This window comes from Callithrix jacchus, chromosome 6 (genome assembly GCF_049354715.1).
Source record: "Callithrix jacchus isolate 240 chromosome 6, calJac240_pri, whole genome shotgun sequence".
Classification (NCBI taxonomy): domain Eukaryota; kingdom Metazoa; phylum Chordata; class Mammalia; order Primates; family Cebidae; genus Callithrix; species Callithrix jacchus.
Window position 1 is genome coordinate 30,581,737 of NC_133507.1, and position 15,846 is coordinate 30,597,582.

Sequence of the window (15,846 nt, forward strand, 5' to 3'; positions counted from 1 at the left end):
GACTCCCAAGTAGCTGGGACTATGGGTGCATACCACCACATACAGTTAGTATTTGTATTTTTAGTAGAGACGGGGTTTCACCATGTTGAACAAAATGGTCTCAATCTCTTCACCTCATGATCCACCCACCTCGGTCTCCCAAAGTGTTGGGATTACAGGCTTGAGCCACTGCACCCAGCCTATTATTTTTTTAAAGGCAGTCTCGCTCTGTCGCCCAGACTGTAGTGCAGTGGTGCGATCTTGGCTCACTGCAACCTCCACCTCCTGGATTTAAGCGATTCTCATGCCTAAGCCTCCTGAGTAGCTGGGACTATAGGCTTGTGCTACCACACCAGGCTAATTTTTATATTTTTAGTAGAGACCCTATTGGTAAGGCTAATATTGAACTCCTGGCCTCAAGTGATCCACCCATCTGGACCTCCCAAAGTGCTGGGACTAGAGGCATGAGCCACCATGCCCAGCCAGTGTTTCATCTTTAAATATAACCAGCATGCCTGTGATCCCAGCTACTCAGGAGGCTGAAACAGGAGCATCACTTGAGCCCAGGAATTTGAGGCTGCAGTGAGCTAAGAATGAGCCACTGCACTCCAGCCCTGTCAAGAGAGTAAGACCTCTCTCAAACAACATTTTTAATTAAATAATAAAAATAAGACTAGGTGCTGGCACAACAGGTGGATTTCTCAAGACCAGGAGTTCAAGACAAGCCTCAACAACATGTTGAAACCCTATCTTGGCCAGGCATGGTGACTCACTCCTGTAATTTCAGCACTTTTGGAGGTGGGGGCAGGCAGATCACAAGGTCAAAGATTGAGACCACCCTGGCCAACATGGTGAAACTCCGTCTTTACCATAATTACAAAACTTAGTCGGGCACAGTGTCAGGCACCTGTATTCCCAGCTACTTGGGAGGCTGAGGCAAGAGAATCACTTGAACCTGGGAGGCAGAGGTTTCAATGAGTTGAGATAGCACCACTGCACCCCAGCCTGGAGACAGAGCGAGACTCCATCTCAAACAAAGAAACTCTATCTCTACAAAATATACAAAAATTAGTTGGGCATGGCGTTGCACACCCATAGTCCCAGCTACTGGGGAGCCTGAGGTAAGTTGACCTGTGCCTGGGAGGTTGAGAATGCAATGAGCCAAGATTGTGCCACTGCCATCTAGCCTGGGAACATAGTGATATCCTCTCTGAAATAAATATATTATATAAATAGCAAAAAAAAAAAACAATTAACGGAATAAGGAGACAACCTTTTTTTTTTTCAGTGGAGTTTCACTCTTGTCGCCCACGCTGGAGTGCAGTGGTGCAATGTCAGCTCACTGCAACCTCCAATTCCAAGTTTCAAGCAATTCTCCTGCTTCAGCCTCCCGAGTAGCTGGGATTATAGGCATGCACCACCATGGTTGGCTAATTTTTCTTTACTAGAGGGGGTCAGCCGGGCACTGTGGCTCAGGCCTGTAATCCCAGCACTTTGTAGGCTGAGGTGGGAGATTATCTGAAGTCGGGAGTTCAAGACCAGCCTGACCTAGATGGAGAAATCCTATCTCTACTAAAAATACAAAATTAGCCAGGGCATTCTGGCTCATGCCTGTAATCCCAGCTACTCAGGAGTTTGAGCAGAATTGCTTGAATCTGGGAGGCAGAGAATGCAGTGAGCTGAGATCATGCCATTGCACTTCAGCCGGCCAATAAGAGTAAAACTCTGCCTAAAAAAAAAAGGGGGGGATCTGGCTATGTTTCTCAGGCTGGAGTGCAATTGTTATTCACTGGTGCCATCCCACTACTGATCAGCACTGGAATTTTGACCTGCTCCATTTCCAGCTGGGGCTGGTTCACCCCTTCTTAGGCAACCTGGTAATCTCCTGCTCCTAGGAGTTCATCATATTGATGCTGAAATGAGTGCGGGCACCTGATCAGCACAGTGAACTACAGCCCAGAAATCCTGGGCTCAGGCAATCCTCCCACCTCAGCCTTCTGAGTAGCTGGGACTACAGGCACGCACAGGCATGCCTGGGAATTTTTTTTTTATTTTTTATTGGATTTTAGGTTTTGGGGTACATGAGCAGAGCGTGCAAGACAGTTGCCTAGGTATGCACATGGCACTGTGCTTTGCTTTGCTTCTCCCCTTCACCCACATTTGGCATTTCTCCACAGGCTATCCCTCCCCACCTCCCCCTCCCACAGGCCCTCCCCTTTTCTCCCCAAAAGACCCCAGTGTTTTGTACTCCCCTTTCTGTGTCCATGTGTTCTCATTTTCATCACCCTCCTATGAGTGAGAATATGCGGTGTTTCATTTTCTGTTCTTGTGTCAGTTTGCTGAGGATGATGTTCTCCAGATTCATCCATGTCCCTACAAACGACACAAACTCATCATTTCTGATTGCTGCATAATATTCCATGGTGTATATGAGCCACATTTTTCCAATCCAGTATATCATCAATGGGCATTTGGGTTGATTCCAGGTCTTTGCTATTGTAAACAGTGCTGCAATGAACATTCGTGTACATGTGTCCTTATAGTAGAACGATTTATAGTCTTTTGGATATATACCCAGTAATGGGATTGCTGGGTCAAATGAAATTTCTATTTCTTTTTTTTTTAAATTTTTTATTGGATTATAGGTTTTGGGGTACATGAGCATAGCATGCAAGACAGTTGCATAGGTACACACATGGCAGTGTGCTTTGCTTTTCTTCTCCCCTTCACCCACATTTGGCATTTCTCCCCAGGCTATCCCTCCCCACCTCCCCCTCCCACTGGCCCTCCCCTTTTCCCCCCAATAGACCCCACTGTTTAGTACTCCCCTTTCTGTGTCCATGTGTTCTCATTTTTCATCACCCACCTATGAGTGAGAATATGCGGTGTTTCATTTTCTGTTCTTGTGTCAGTTTGCTGAGGATGATGTTCTCCAGATTCATCCATGTCCCTACAAACGACACGAACTCATCATTTCTGATTTCTGCATAATATTCCATGGTGTATATGTGCCACATTTCTCCAATCCAGTCTATTATCAATCAGCATTTGGGTTGATTCCAGGTCTTTGCTATTGTAAACAGTGCTGCAATGAACATTCGTGTACATGTGTCCTTATAGTAGAACGATTTATAGTCTTTTGGATATATACCCAGTAATGGGATTGCTGGGTCAAATGGAATTTCTATTTCTAAGGCCTTGAGGAATCGCCACACTGTCTTCCACAATGGTTGAACTAATTTACGCTCCCACCAACAGTGTAAAAGTGTTCCTTTTTCTCCACATCCTCTCCAGCATCTGTTGTCTCCAGATTTTTTAATGATCGCCATTCTAACTGGCGTGAGATGGTATCTCAATGTGGTTTTGGTTTGCATCTCTCTGATTACCAGTGACGATGAGCATTTTTTCATATGATTGTTGGCCTCATATATGTCTTCTTTCGTAAAGTGTCTGTTCATATCCTCTGCCCACTTTTGAATGGGCTTGTTTGCTTTTTCCTGTAAATCTGTTTGAGTTCTTTGTAAATTCTGGATATCAGCCCTTTGTCAGATGGGTAAACTGCAAACATTTTTTCCCATTCTGTTGGTTGCAGATTCACTCTAGTGACTGTTTCTTTTGTTGTGCAGAAGCTGTGGAGTTTCATTAGGTCCCATTTGTCTATTTTGGCTTTTGTTGCCAATGCTTTTGGTGTTTTGTTCATGAAGTCCTTGCCTACTCCTATGTCCTGGATAGTTTTGCCTAGATTTCCTTCTAGGGTTTTATGGTGCCAGGTCTTATGTTTAAGTCTTTAATCCATCTGGAGTTAATTTTAGTGTAAGGTGTCAGGAAGGGGTCCAGTTTCTGCTTTCTGCACATGGCTAGCCAGTTTTCCCAACACCATTTGTTAAACAGGGAATCCTTTCCCCATTGCTTGTTTTTGCCAGGTTTATCAAAGATTGTATAGTTGTAGATATGTTGTGTTGCTTCCGGTGTCTCTGTTTTGTTCCATTGGTCTATATCTCTGTTTTGGTACCAGTACCATGCTGTTCTGATTACTGTAGCCTTGTAGTATAGTTTGAAATCCAGTAGTGTGATGCCCCCCGCTGTGTTCTTTTTGCTTAGAATTGACTTGGCTATGCGGGCTCTCTATTGGTTCCATATGAAGTTCATGGTGGTTTTTTCCAGTTCTGTGAAGAAAGTCAATGGTAGCTTGATGGGGATAGCGTTGATTCTGTAAATTACTTTGGGCAGTATAGCCATTTTCACGATATTAATTCTTCCTAACCATGAATATGGAATGTTTCTCCATCTGTTTGTGTCCTCTCTGATTTCGTTGAGCAGTGGCTTGTAGTTCTCCTTGAAGAGGTCCCTTACGTTCCTTGTGAGTTGTATTCCAAGGTATTTTATTCTTTTTGTAGCAGTTGTGAATGGCAGTTCATTCTTGATTTGGCTTTCTTTAAGTCTGTTATTGGTGTAGACGAATGCTTGCGATTTTTGCACATTGATTTTATATCCTGAGACTTTGCTGAAGTTGCTTATCAGTTTCAGGAGTTTTTGGGCTGAGGCGATGGGGTCTTCTAGGTATACTATCATGTCGTCTGCAAATAGAGACAATTTGGCTTCCACCTTTCCTATTTGAATACCCTTTATTTCTTTTTCTTGCCTGATTGCTATGGCTAGAACTTCCAGTACTATATTGAATAGGAGTGGTGAGAGAGAGCATCCTTGTCTAGTGCCAGATTTCAAAGGGAATGCTTCCAGTTTTTGCCCATTCAGTATGATATTGGCTGTTGGTTTGTCATAAATAGCTTTTATTACTTTGAGATACGTTCTATCAACACCGAGTTTATTGAGGGTTTTTAGCATAAAGGGCTGTTGAATTTTGTCAAATGCCTTCTCTGCGTCAATTTAGATAATCATGTGGTTTTTGTTTTTGGTTCTGTTTATGTGGTGAATTACGTTGATAGACTTGTGTATGTTGAACCAGCCCTGCATCTTCGGGATGAATCCTACTTGATCATGATGAAAAAGTTTTTTGATTTGCTGTTGCATTCGGCTTGCCAATATTTTATTGAAGATTTTTGCATCTATGTTCATCATGAATATTGGCCTGAAGTTTTCTTTTCTTGTTGGGTCTCTGCCGGGTTTTGGTATCAGGATGATGTTGGTTTCGTAAAATGATTTGGGAAGGATTCCATCTTTTTGGATTGTTTGAAATAGTTTTAGAAGGAATGGTACCAGCTTTTCTTTGTGTGTCTGGTAGCATTCGGCTGTGAACCGTCTGGACCTGAGCTTTTTTTGTGTGGTAGGCTCTTAATTGCTGCCTCCACTTCTGCCTTTGTTATTGGTCTATTCATAGTTTCAGCTTCCTCCTGGTTTAGGCTTGGGAGGACACAGGAGTCCAGGAATTTATCCATTTCTTCCAGGTTTACTAGTTTATGTGAATAGAGTTGTTTGTAATATTCTCTGATGATGGTTTGAATTTCTGTGGAGTCTTTGTTGATTTCCCCTTTATCGTTTTTTATTGCATCTATTTGGTTGTTCTCTCTTTTATTTTTAATCAATCTGGATAGTGGTCTGTCTATTTTGTTGATCTATTCAAAAAACCAGCTCTTGGATTTATTGAGTTTTTGAAGGGTTTTTCGTGTCTCAATCTCCTTCAGCTCAGCTCTGATCTTAGTTATTTCTTGTCTTCTGCTGGGTTTTGAGTTTTTTTGATCTTGCTCCTCTAGCTCTTTCAATTTTGACGATAGGGTGTCAATTTTGGATCCCTCCATTCTCCTCATATGGGCACTTATTGCTATATACTTTCCTCTAGAGACTGCTTTAAATGTCTCCCAGAGGTTCTGGCTTTTTGTGTCTTCGTTCTCATTGGTTTCGAAGAACTTCTTTATTTCTGTCTTCATTTCATTGTTTACCCAGTCAACATTCAAGAGCCAGTTGTTCAGTTTTCATGAAGCTGTGTGGTTCTGGGTCGGTTTCTGTATTCTGAATTCTAACTTGATTGCACTATGGTCTGAGAGGCTGTTTGTTATGATTTCAGTTGTTTTGCATTTGTTGAGCAGTGCTTTACTTCCAATTATGTGGTCAATTTTAGAGTAGGTGTGATGTGGTGCTGAGAAGAATGTGTATTCTGTGAATTTGTGGTGGAGAGTTCTGTAAATGTCTATCAGGTTTGCATGCTCCAGGTCTGAGTTCAAGCCCTGGATATCCTTGTTGATTTTCTGTCTGGTTTATCTGTCTAATATTGACAGTGGAGTGTTAAAGTCTCGCAGTAGTATTGTGTGGGAGTGTAAGTCTCTTTGTAAGTCATTAAGAACTTGCCTTATGTATCTGGGTGCTCCTGCGTTGGGTCCATATATGTTCAGGATTGTTAGCTCTTCTTGTTGTATCGATCCTTTTACCATAATGTAATGGCCTTCTTTGTCTCTTTTGATCTTTGTTGCTTTAAAGTCTATTTTATCAGAGATGAGAATTGCAACTCCTTCTTTCTTTTGCTCTCCATTTGCTTGGTAAATCTTCCTCCATCCCTTTATTTTGAGCCTTTTTGTATCCTTGCGTGTGAGATGGGTTTCCTGGATACAGCACACTGATGGGTTTTGGACTTTTATCCAATTTGCCAGTCTGTGTCTTTTGATTGGTGCATTTAGTCCGTTTACATTTAGGGTTAATATTGTTATGTGTGAATTTGATGCTGCCATTTTGGTGCTAAGTGGCTATTTTGCCTGTTATTTGTTGTAGAATCTTCATTATGTTGATGCTCTTTACCATTTAGTGTGATTTTGGAATGGCTGGTACTGGTTGTTTCTTTATATGTGTAGTGCCTCTTTTAGGAGCTCTTGAAAAGCAGGCCTGGTGGTGACAAAATATCTGAGTACTTGCTTGTTCGCAAAGGATTTTATTCTTCCTTCGCTTCTGAAGCTCAGTTTGGCTGGATATGAAATTCTTGGTTGAAAGTTCTTTTCTTTCAGAATGTTGAATATTGGCCCCCACTCTCTTCTGGCTTGTAGTGTTTCTGCTGAGAGATCTGCTGTGAGTCTGATGGGCTTCCCTTTGTGGGTGACCTGACCTTTCTCTCTGGCTGCCTTTAGTATTTTCTCCTTTATTTCAACCTAGTTGAATCTTACGATTATGTGCCTTGGGGTTGCTCTTCTTGTGGAATATCTTTGTGGTGTTCTCTGTATTTCCTGTATTTGAGTGTTAGCCTGTCCTGCTAGGTGGGCGAAATTTTCCTGGATGATGTCCTGAAGAGTATTTTCCAGCTTGGATACATTCTCTTCGTCCCCTTCTGGTCCACCTATCAAACGTAGGTTAGGTTTTTTCACATAGTCCCATATTTTTTGGAGACTTTGTTCATTCCTTTTTGCGCTTTTTTCTCTAATCTTGGTTTCTCGTTTTATTTCATTGAGTTGGTCTTCGACTTCAGATATTCTTTCTTCTGCTTGTCCAATTCGGCTATTGAAACTTGTGCATGCTTCGTGAAGTTCTCGTATTGTGCTTTTCAGCTCCTTTAATTCATTCATATTCCTCTCTAATTTATTCATTCTTGTTATCATTTCCTCATATCTTTTTAAAATTTCCTTAGTTTCTTTGCATTGATTTAATACATGTTCTTTTAGCTCACAAAAGTTTCTCATTATCCATCTTCTGAAGTCTAATTCCGTCATTTCGTCACAGTCATTCTCCGTCCAGCTTTGTTCCCTTGCTGGTGAGGAGTTTTGGTCCTTTCTAGGAGGCGAGGTGTTCTGGGTTCGGGTGTTTTCCTCCTTTTTGCGCTGGTTTCTTCCCATCCTTGTGGATTTATCCGCTTGTCACCTGCATAGTTGCTGACTTTTCGATTGGTTCTCTGAGTGGTCACCCAGGTTGTTGATGATGAAGTATTTCTGTTACTTGGTTTTCCTTCTACCAGTCTAGCCCCTTTGCTGTACGACTGCTGAGGTCCACTCCAGGCCTTCTCGTCTGGGGTGCACCTCTAGCAGCTGTGGCACAGCGAGGGATGCTACCAGTTTCTTTTTCTGCTATCTTTGTCCCAGGATGATGCCTGCCAAATGTCAGTCTTTTGGATATAGAGGGGTCAGGGAGCTGCTTGAGGAGACAGTCTGTACTTTATAGGGGCTCAACTGCTGATCTGTGATCTCTGTTGTTCATTCAGGGCTGTTAGGCTGCTATGTTTGATTCTGCTGAAACAGAGCTCATTCAAAAAGCCCTTTTTTTTTCTCAAATGCTCTGTGTTGGGGGGTTCAGGCTTTATTTTTGGATGTTCGTTGAGGTGTCCTGCCCAGCTAGGAAGCAGACTAGTCACTGTTTGCCTGCCAAGGCTCTGCCCTGCTGTTGTGAGGCTCACCCTGCTGGGGCCGGCTCTGTTGTTCTGCTGTGGACTCTGCCACGCCCTGAGGCGGAGTCTCTCTGTTGTAGCGGGTTGTCTCGGCAATGGCAGGCTGCATCAGCAGTTGGCGTGTATCTCAGTAGGGATGGGTTGCCTTGGCAATGGCTGACTGTGTCAGAAGTGGGCGTGTATCTCAGTTGGGGCGGGTTGCCTCTGTAATGGTGGACGCCCCTCCCCCTCAGAGCGTCTCAGACCGACTGCATGGGGATCATTTGAAATCGCGGTTTTGTTTGTCCCACTGGTCTAGCCCCAACGCTCTGTCCCTGCAATCCCCTGGTCTGGCCCACTGTCCAAGTGTCGTTCAGTCTCCAGTGCAGCCCTCTCAAGTCTCAGGTTGCTGGTTCAACAGGGCACCCAGACAAGCGCGCCCTTTGGGAAGCGATGGGTAGGGCCTGCCGCCACCACCCCGGCTGCTGGCTTCGACAGGCAGAGGTACTGCCAGGCGTCCCGCATCTTTTTTATACTTGGGAATTTCCCCGTTCTGTGTGCAACAAAGATCAGTCTGGAAATGCAGCTCCGACTCACCTCTCCACGGATTCAAGGAGAGCTCCAATCCTGGGTTGTTCTCACAGCGCCATCTTGAGACCCCCTCCCAGCAATTTTTTTTTTAAAGACAGAATTTCACTGTGTCACCCAGGCTGGAGTGCCACAGCATGATCTCAGCTCACTGCAACCTGGACCTCCCAGGTTCAAGCAATTCTCCCACCTCAGCCTCCCAAGTATCTGGTACTACAGGCATAAGCCACCACGACCAGCCTAGTTTTTTGTATTTTTAGGAGAGACAGGGTTTCACCATGTTGACCAGGCTGGTCTTGAACTCCTGACCTTGTGATTCACTGCCTTGGCCTCCAGAAGTGCTGGCATTACAGACATAAGGCATCATGCTCTGTCTTTTCTCAGCTCACTGCAACCTCCACCTCCCAGGTCCAAGCAATTCTCCTGCCTCAGCCTACTGAGTAGCTGGGACTACAGTCGTATGCCACCATGCCCGTCTAATTTTTTATTTTTTAGTATAGATAGAGTTTCACCATGCTGGCCAGGCTGGTTTTGAACTCCTGACCTCCAGTGATCCACCTGCCTTGGCCTCCCAAAGTGCTGGCTGGGTATGAGTCACTACACCAGGCCAGAGACAATCTCCTCAATAGGAGAAAGTTCTTAAAAATTAGTTATCTGGGCTGGATATGGTGGCTCATGCCTATAATCCAAGCACTTTGAAGGCCAAGGCGGGTGGATCATCTGAGGTTGGCAGTTCAAGACCAGCCTGACCAACATGGTGAAACCACATCTTTAAAAAAAATTAGTTATCTGACTAAGATCAAGAATATAAATGGAAATCAAACAACAGTAAAAAGAAAATCTCACTTTAAAAATGGCCAACAGGTATATAAATAAATGCCCCCAATTTTTTTCTTTTCTTCTTTCTTTTTTTTTTCTTGAGATGGGGTCTCAGGCCAGGCATGGTGGCTCAAGCCTGAAATCCCAGCACTTTGGGAGGCTGAGGAGGGCAGATCATGAGGTCGAGAGATCGAGATGATCCTGACCAAAATGATGAAACCCCATCTCTACTAAAAATACAAAAATTAGCTGGACTTGGTGGCATGTGCCTGTAGTCCCAGTTACTCAGGAGGCTGAGGCAGGAGAATTGCCTGAACCCAGGAGGTAGAGGTTTCAGTAAGCTGAGATTGTGCCACTGCACTCCAGCCTGGTGCCTGGAAACAGAGTGAGACTCTGTCTCAAAAAAAAAAAAAGAGAGATGGGGTCTCACTCTGTTGCCCAGGCTGGAGTGCATAGTGTGAGTCCACATGGTCAAGGCCCATAGCAACTGCAGCCGAAACCTCCCAGTTTCAATCAATCCTCCCACCCTAGCCTCCTGCGTAGCTGAATGCGGCACTGCTACACCCAGCTAATTTTTAAAAAAATTTCTGTAGAGACAGGGACTCATTATGTTGCCATGGCTGGTCTCAAACTCCTGGTCTCAAGCATTCCTCCTGCCTCAGATTACAGGTCTGAGCCATTAGGCCCAGTGAACAGTTTTTATAATCATCAAGAAAATGCAAATCAAAACTATAATGAGATTATCTCACCCCATCCCAAAAAATGGCTACTATTTGAAATACAAAAACAAGCTGGGCATGGTGGCTCATGTCTGTAATCCCAGCACTTTGGGAGGCTGATGCCAGTGGATCACGAGGTCAGGGGTTCGAGACTGTCCTGAGCAACATGGTGAAACACTGTCCCTACTTGAAAATACAAAAGTCAGCCAGGTGTTGTGGTGCACACTTGTAATCTCAGCTACTTGGGAGGTTGAGGCAGGAGAATTGCTTGAACCCAGGAGGTGGAGGTTATAGTGAGTCGAGAGTGTGCCATTGCACACCAGTCTGGGCAACAGAGTGAGACTGTCTCATAAAAATAAAATTAAAATAAATAAATAAATAAAATAAGAGACAAAAAACAGATGCTGGTGAAGATGTAGAGAAAAAGGAGCTCTTATAACATCATTGATGGGAATATAAACTAGTACAGCCTCTATGGAAAACAGTATGGGTGTTTCTCAAAGAATTAAAAATAGAACCACCATATAATCCAGCATTTTTATTACTGGGTATCTATCCCAAATAAAGGAAATCAGTATGTTGAAGGGATACCTATACCCAGATAATTATGGCAGCACTATGCACAAAAGCGAGGATAGAAACAACCCAAGTGTCCACCAACGGATCAATGGATAAAGAAAATGCAGCAGAAAACACAATTAAAGGAAAGAAAAAAAAGGGTGGGTGCTGTGGCTCACGCCTGTTATCCAAGCACTTTGGAGGCCAAGGCGGGTGGATCACCTGAGGTCGGGAGTTCAAGACCAGCCTGACCCCGTCATTAAAAGAAAAAAAAAAGAAAACACATCATATATGCATAGTGGAATACTACTCAGTTATTAAAAGATGAAATTATGTCATTTGCACCAACATGCATGGAACTAGAAGATGTAATATTAAATGAAAGAAACCAGACACAGAATGGCAAACACCATATGTTCCCACCTACATATGCGAGCTAAGGACTTTGATCTCATAGACATAGAGAATAGAAAGATAGACACCAGAGCCCATGAAGAGTTGAGGTATACTCAGGGCATGAGGAAAAGTTGGTTATGGGCACAAAGAGGCATTTTGAGAGGCTGAGGCAGGAGGGTCACTTGAGCCTGGAAGTTGAAGGCTGACCTGGGCAACAAAGCAAGTTTCCATCTCTACAAAAAATTTTAAAATTACCTATGTGGGGCTGGGCGCGGTGGCTCATGCCTATAATCCCAGAACTTTGGGAAACCAAGGTGGGTGGATCATGAGTTCAAGAGATTGAGACCATTTTGGCCATGATGAAACCCCATCTCTACTAAAAATACAAAAACTAGCCGGGCATGGTGGCATGCTTCTGTGGTCTCAGCTACTTGGGAGGCTGTGGCAAAAGAATTGCTTGAACCCAGGAGGTGGAGGTTGCAGTGAGCCAAGATTGGGACACTGCATTCCAGCCTGGCAACAGATATTGGAGAGGCTGAGGCATGAGAATCGCTTGAACCTGAAAAATGGAAGTTGCAGAAAGCTGAGATCCTGCCACTGCACTCCAGCCTGGGTGACAGAGTGAGACTCTGTCTACACAAAAAAAAGAAGAAGAGAGTAGACCATATATATCTGTGGTCCTAAGTAAATGCCCTTGGGCACATTTTCAAAATCCTGCTGGGAAGAAAGCCTGTTACTCCTCCACTGAGTCTTAGGCCATCTCAGGTAAAGGCAGGGAGAGGTGGAGCAGGTGAACCAAGCCCAAGCTCAAGACTTCCCAGAGCATCTGAGAAAAAAAGGTTTTATGAGTTCTGCTGCAGCATACTTAAACGTGCCTGCATAGCAGCCCTGAATGAACAACAAAGCTCACAGCTCAGCACTTGAGCTCCTATAAAGTACAGACCGTCTCCTCAAGCAGCTCCCTGACCCCGTATATCCAAAGAGTCACCTCAAAAATAATTGATCAAAATGACATTTGGTGGGCATCAGTCTGAGACAAAGATAGCAGAGGAAGAAACTGGTAGCATCCCTCACTGTTCTGCAGCTGCTACAGGTGTACCCCAGACAAGCAGGGTCTGGAGTGGACCTCAGCAGTCTTACAGCAAAGGGGCTAGACTGTTAGAAGGAAAACTAAAAAACAGAAATAATTCATCATCAACAAGCTGGGCATCCACAGAGAGACCCAATCAAAAAGTCACCAACCTACTCAGACGACAGGTGAATAAATCCACAAAGATTAAAAAAAAAAAAAACAGAACAAAAAGGATAAAAACACCTGAAACCAGAACACCTCGCCTCCTGTAAAGGACCAAAACTCCTCACCAGCAAGGGAAAAAAGCTGGACGGAGAATGAGTGTGATGAAATGATGGAATCAGACTTCAGAAGGTGGGTATTGAGAAACTTCCGTGAGCTAAAAGAGTGTGTTGTAAATCAATGCAAAAAAACTAAGAACATAGAAAAAAAAATTTAAGGAAATGATAACAAGAATGGACAACTAAGAGAGGAATGTAAATGAATTGAAGAAGCTAAAAAACATAATACCAGAACTTTGCGAATCATGCACAAGTTTTTACAGCCGAACTGACCAAGCAGAAAAAAGGATATCAGTAGTATAAGATCAACTCAATGAAATAAAATGAGAAACCAAGGTTAGAGAAAATAGCGCAAAAAGGAACGAACAAAGTCTCCAAGAAATGTGGGACTATGTGAAGAGACCTAACCTATGTTTGACACGTGTACCTGAATGTGACGAAAAGAATAAATCCAAGCTGGAAAATACTGTTCAGGATATTACTCAGGAAAATTTCCCCAACCTAGCAAGGGAGGCTAATGGCCAAGTCCAGGAAATACAGAGAACACCACAAAGATATTCCACAAAAAGAGCAACCCCAAGACACATAATCGTCAGATTCACCAGGGTTGAAATGAAGGAGAAAATGCTAAGGGCAGCAAGAGAGAAAGGTCGGATCACCCACAAAGGGAAGCCCATCAGACTCACAGCAGATCTCTCGACAGAAACTCTACAAGCCAGAAGAGAGTGGGGACCAATATTCAACAACTTTAAAGAAAAGAACTTTCAACCCAGAATCTCATATCCAGCCAAATTGAGCTTCAGAAGTGAAGGAAAAATAAAATCCTTTGCCAACAAGCAAGTACCAGAGATTTTGTCACCACCAGGCCTGCTTTATGAGAGCTCCTAAAAGAGGCACTAAACATAAAAAGGAACAACCAGTACCAGCCATTCCAAAATCACACTAAATGCTAAAGAGCATCAACATAATGAAGAATCAACAACAACTAACAGGCAAAACAGCCACTTAGCATCAAAATGGCAGTATCAAATTCACACATAACAATATTAACCCTAAATGTAAATGGACTAAATGCACCAATCAAAAGACACAGACTGGCAAATTGGATAAAAATCCAAAACCCATCAGTGTGTGGTATCCAGGAAACCCATCTCACATGCAAGGATACACAAAGGCTCAAAATAAAGGGATGGAGGAAGATTTACCAAGCAAATGGAGAGCAAAAAAAAGCAGGAGTTGCAATTCTCATCTCTGATAAAATAGACTTTAAAGCAACAAAGATCAAAAGAGACAAAGAAGGCCATTACATTATGGTAAAAGGATTGATACAACAAGAAGAGCTAACGATCCTAAACATATATGGACCCAATGCAGGAGCACCCAGATACATAAGGCAAGTTCTTAATGACTTACAAAGAGACTTAGACTCCCACACAATAATAGTGGGAGACTTTAACACTCCACTGTCAATATTAGACAGATCAACCAGACAGAAAATCAACAAGGATATCCAGGGCTTGAACTCAGACCTGGAGCAAGTAAACCTGATAGACATTTACAGAACTCTCCATCCCAAATCCACAGAATATACATTCTTCTCAGCACCACACCACACCTACTCAAAAATTGACCACATAATTGGAAGTAAAGCACTGCTCAACAAATGCAAAACAACTGAAATCATAACAAACAGCCTCTCAGACCATAGTGCAATCAAGTTAGAACTCAGAATACAGAAACCAACCCAGAACCGCACAGCTTCATGGAAACTGAACAATTGGCTCTTGAATGTTGACTGGGTAGACAATGAAATGAAGACAGAAATAAAGAAGTTTTTCGAAACCAATGAGAACGAAGACACAACATGCCAGAACCTCTGGGACACATTTAAAGCAGTCTCTAGAGGAAAGTATATAGCAATAAGTGCCCATATGAGGAGAATGGAGAGATCCAAAATTGACACCCTATCGTCAAAATTGAAAGAGCTAGAGGAGCAAGATCAAAAAAACTCAAAACCCAGCAGAATACAAGAAATAACTAAGATCAGAACTGAACTGAAGGAGATTGAGATACGAAAAACCCTTCAAAAAATCAATAAATCCAAGAGCTGGTTTTTTGAAAAGATCAACAAAATAGACAGACCACTAGCCAGATTGATTAAAAAGAAAACAGAGAACAACCAAATAGATGCAATAAAAAATGATAAAGGGGAAATCACCACAGATTCCACAGAAATTTAAGCCATCATCAGAGAATATTACAAACAACTCTATGCACATAAACTAGTAAACCTGGAAGAAATGGATAAATTCCTGGACTCCTGTGTCCTCCCAAGCCTAAACCAGGAGGAAGCTGAAACTATGAATAGACCAATAACATGGTCAAAAGTCGAGGCAGCAATTAAGAGCCTACCACACAAAAAAAGCCCAGGTCCAGACGGGTTCACAGCCGAATTCTACCAGACACACAAAGAGGAGCTGGTACCATTCCTTCTAAAACTATTTCAAACAATCCAAAAAGAGGGAATACTTGGGAAATCATTTTACGAGACCAACATCATCCTGATACCAAAACCCGGCAGAGACCCAACGAGAAAAGAAAACTTCAGGCCAATATCCATGATGAACATAGATGCAAAAGTCTTCAATAAAATATTGGCAAGCCGAATGCAACAGCAAATCAAAAAACTTATTCACCATGATCAAGTAGGATTCATCCTGGGGATGCAAGGCTGGTTCAACATACGCAAGTCTATCAATGTAATTCACCACATAAACAGAACCAAAAACAAAAACCACATGATTATCTCAACTGACGCAGAGAAGGTATTTGACAACATTCAACAGCCCTTTATGCTAAAAACCCTCAATAAACTCGGTATCGATGGAACGTATCTCAAAGTAATAAAAGCTATTTATGACAAACCAACAGCCAATATCATACTGAATGGGCAAAAACTGGAAGCATTCCCTCTGAAATCTGGCACTAGACAAATATGCCCTCTTTCACCACTCCTATTCAGTATAGTTCTGGAAGTTCTAGCCAGAGCAATCAGGCAAGAAAAAGAAATAAAGGGTATTCAAATAGGAAAGGAGGAAGCCAAATTGTCTCTATTTGCAGACGACATGTTAGTATACCTAG

General features: G+C 42.9%; 1 pseudogene; it reads right to left on the reverse strand.

The window, feature by feature from the left end:
* The window catches only part of LOC103790890 (adenosine deaminase 2-like), a 72,115-nt pseudogene extending 60,667 nt beyond the window's left edge, over positions 1 to 11,448 (reverse strand).
* Positions 11,449 to 15,846: the final 4,398 nt, after the last annotated feature.